Below are 4670 nucleotides of genomic sequence, written 5' to 3' on the forward strand. Positions count from 1 at the left end.
GACTAATATCACACACTTAGCAAAATCCTACTGAAGATTATCCAGAAAAGACTTATACAGTACATTGACAGAAAATTACCAGAAATACAGGCTGGCTTTAGAAGAGGTTGTGGCATTATTACCAATGTCAGATGGGTCTTGTCAGAAAGCAGAGAGTACCAGAAGAATGTCTTTCTGTGTTTCATTGACTATGCAAAGACATTTGACTGTGTGAATCACAATTCTGGCTAACCTTGAGGAAAATGGGAATCTCAGAACACTTGATTGTGTTTATATGAAACCTAATCAGATGATCATATCATCTACTATGCCAGGAATGAAAAGGCGAGAAAAAATGGAGTTGGTTTCATAATTTAAAAAGCCATTTCTAGATCCATCATGAAATACAATGTGGTGAGTGATAGGATAATATCCACCCGCATACAAGGACGTCCAGTGAATACCACTATCATTCAAATACATGCACTGGCTGACAACTAGAGCCAAGAGGAGGAAATGGAAGATTTCTACCAACTTTTGCAGTCAGAAATCAATCAAACATGCGATCAAGATGCATTGATAATAATGGGCACCTGGAACGCAAAAGTTGGGAACAAGGAAGAAGGATCAGTAGCTGGAAAACATGGACTCAGTGACTGAAATGAAGCTGGAGACAGAATAATAGAATTCTACACATTCAAGATTTATTCATTGCAAATACCTTTTATAAGAAACACAAACGCAGGCTATAGATTACATATGTGGAAAGAATTGTGGAGAAGTTCACTATCAACTGTGAAAACCAGACCAGGTGTTGGTTTGGGACAGACCACTCATATCCAAGGTCAAGCTGAAGTTGAAGAAAATTAAATAAAATCCACAGGACCCCAAATTTCATCTTGAATCTATCCCACTCAAATTTCAAAACCATCTCAGAAACAGGTTTGAGGCCTTGAGCACCAAAGAGCATAGACCAAATAAGCTGTGGGAGAATATCAAGAAAATCATCCATGAAGAATGCAAAAGATCATTACAAAGGCTGAAGAGGAAGAAAAGACCAAGATGGATGTCAGATGAGACTCTGAATACTCCATTAGAGCGCCAAGAAGCCAAAGCCAAAGGAAGAAATAAAGAAATTAAAGAGCTGAACAGAAAATTTCAAAGGGCAACTCAGGATGACAAAGCAAGATATTATAATGAAATGTGCTAAGAGCTGGAGTCAGAAAATCAAAAGGACTGAACTTTCTTAGCATTTCTTAAGCTGAAGGAATTGAAAACCAAATTCAAGCCACGAGGGGCAATACTTAAGGATGTTTTGGGTAGAGTGTTTAATGATCCACAAAGCATTAAAAAAAAGATTGAAGGACTATACAGAGTCACTGTATCAGAAGGAATTGGCTGACACAGAAGAATTTCATGAAATAACATATGAGCAAGAGCCAGTGGTGATGAAGGGAGGAAGTACAAGTTGCTCTGAAGGAATTGGCAAAAAAACAAGGCTCCAAGAGTTGACGGCATACCAATTGACATATTTCAACAAACAGATGCTGCCCTGAATGTGCTCACTAAGTTGTACCAAGAAATCTGGAGGACAGCCAGCTGGTCAACTGACTGGAAAAGATCGATATTTGTTCCCATTCCAAAGATAGGTGACCCAACAGAGTGTGGAAATTATCAAACAATAACATTAGTATCACATGCAAGCAAGATTCTGCTGAAAATTTTCCAAAAAATGACTGGAGCAACATGTCAACAGAGAACTTCCAGATGTATAGGCTGGATTTAGAAGAGGTCGTGGTACTAGGGATATTATAATTAATGTTAGATGGATCTTGGCAGAAAGCAGAGAATACCAGAAGAGTGTCTATCTGTGCTTCACTGACTATGCAAAGGCTTTTGACTGTGTGAATAACAACAAGCTGTGACTGACTCTGAGAAGAATGGGGAGCCCAGAACATTTGATTGTGCTTATGTGAAACCTATACTTGGACCAAGAGGCAGTTTTCAGAACTGATCAAGGAGACACTGCATGGTTAAAAATTGGGAAGGGCTTCCACCAGGGATGTGTTCTGTCTCCATACCCTTTCAATCTGTATGCAGAGCAGATTATCTGGGATGCTGTATGAGGCTGGGTTGTATGAGGAGGAATGTGGCATCAGGATTGGTGGAAGATTCATCAACAATCTGTGTAATGCAGATGACACAACCCTGCTTGCTGAAACTGAGGAGGAGCTACAGAAGGTCGAGGACTACAGCCTTCAATATGGATTGAAGCTCAACATCAAGAAAACAAAGATTCTCACCACTGGGCCAATTGGCAACATCAGTATGGGTGGTGAAGAGATTGAGATACTTAACAGTTTTAGTTTACTTAGCGCCACAGTCAACATTCTTTGTACCAGCAGCAGGGAAATCAAGAGACGAATTGCCTTGGGAAATTCAGCTATCAGGGACCTCTCCAGAATACTGAAGAGCAACAACATCAGACTAAGGTGCACCTGATCCGGGCTATAGCCTTTGCAATTGTGTGCTATGCATCACAGAGCTGGACAGTGAGTAGGGATGATAGAGAATTGATGCCTTTGTGCTGTGGTGCTGGAGAAGAGTGTTGAATATACCATGACTGCTAGGAGAACAAACAGGTTTGTTCTTGAGAGGGTGAAGCTGGGCTGCTCCTTAGAGGCAAGGATTCTGAAGCTTCGTCTGACATACTTTGGGCAGGTTGCAAGGAGGGACTAGTCTTTGGAGAGGGACATCATGTTTGGGAGAGTCGAGGGACAGTGTAAGAGAGGAAGACCTTCGATGAGATGGATTAATTCAGTGATTGGGGTAGTGGGAATAGGTTTGTTGGAGACAATGAGGTTGGCACAGGATAGAGAAGAGTTTAGGCCTTTTCTACATACCTTTGCTATGAGTCACAAGCAACTTGGCGGCACATAACAACAACAATTCTTGGACCAAGAAGCAGTCCTACAAACAGAGCAAGGAAACACTGCATGGTTCAAAATGATGGAAGGATTGCATCAGGGATGCATTCTGTCCCCATACCTTTTCAATCTGTATGCAGAACAGATCATTCCGGAGGCAGGGCTTTATGAGAAGGAGTGTGATATCAGGATTAGAGGGAGACTCATTAACAACCTATGATATGCAGATGACCCAGCCTTGCTTGCTGAAACTGAAGATCTGAAGTACTTACTGCAAAAGGTCAAGGACTATAGCCATCATTGAAGCTCAACATCAAAAAGACAAAGATTCTCACTACTGGGCCAATTGGCAACACCATATTAGATGGAGAAGAAATTAGGAATTATAGCTTCCTCGCATCCACAATCAACACTTTTAACACCAGCAGTCAGGAAATCAAAAGATGGATTGAATTGGAAAATCTGCTGTCATGGACCTCTCCAGAGTGCTGATGAGCAACGATGTCAGTCTAGATACAAAGGTGCACCTTATCCAGACCATGGTCTTTTTAATTACTTATTAAACTTCAGAGTGTTGGACAATGCCTAATGATGACAGAAGAAGAATGAATGCCTTTGAGTTGTGGTGCTGGAGAAGAATCTTGAACATACTGCCAAGAAAATAAAGAAGTCTATCTTGGAGAAGGTGAAACCAAATCTCTCCTTGGAGGCTAGGATTTTGAAGCTCTGCTTCACTTACTTTGGGCACGTGGCCAGGAGAGATCCCAGATGAGATGGATTGATATAGTAACTGAAGTAATGGGGGTTGGTATGTTGGAGTTAGTGAGACTGGCTCAGGACAGGGAAAGGTTCAGAGCTGCTGTACGGTTGCTATACATTGCAGATGACTCAACCTCACATAACAACAATAACATACTATGACAGATTTGGAAGCAGGAGTGGCATCCACTTCCTAAATAACATGCTTCCAGAAACTCTATGAACTTTAATAAGTGTCAATAGTTGTAGACAGGTTTCAGGTCTTTTGTTCATAGGGTCACTGTGAGTCGTACTCAACTCAAAGGCAGTCATCATCATCATCATCTGCTGCTGCTGCTGCAGCTTCTGCCTGCCTGCTCTAAGCCCACAAGCTTCAAGGTCTGGCCAAGTCAGTGAGTCTGGTTTGTGAAGAGTTGGGACTTGTAGAAAATGCTAGGGTAGAAAATTCTTTCTGCTGCTGAAGAAATTGGAGAAACTTAATATCAGCGATCAAAACCAGGCCAGATGCTGACTATGGAACAGGCCATCAATTAGTCAAGTGCAAATTCAAATTGAAGGGGAAGAAAATTAAAACAAGTATATAAGAACTAAATATGATCTTGACTCTATTTTACTTGAAGTGAAAAATAATATAAAGAATAGGTTTGAAGCACTGAAGAGCAATAATCAAAGGCCAGATGAGCTGTGGGAAGACATTAAGGTGTTGTCCATGAAGAGAGTAAAAGGTCATTACAAAAAGGAAAAAGAGAAAAAATGAAAATGAATGTCAGAAAATGACATAGCCCTAAAAAATTATGCTAAGGGGTTGAGAAACAAAACAAAGGAAAGGGATGCTGAAATAAGAGCTGAACAGAAGCTTTCAAAAGGAGGCTTGAGAAGACAAGGCAAACTACTGTAATGGAGTGTCCAGAGGCTTAGAAATGGAGAATACAGAAGAACTCACTCAGCATTTTTCAAGCTGAAAAAACTGAAAAACAACTTAAAACTTCAGGTTGCTTAGGGTTG

The sequence above is a fragment of the Elephantulus edwardii genome, unplaced genomic scaffold (genome assembly GCF_000299155.1).
Source record: "Elephantulus edwardii isolate Elephantulus edwardi_28Jun2011 unplaced genomic scaffold, EleEdw1.0 scaffold00395, whole genome shotgun sequence".
In the NCBI taxonomy this organism is placed as follows: Eukaryota; Metazoa; Chordata; class Mammalia; order Macroscelidea; family Macroscelididae; genus Elephantulus; species Elephantulus edwardii.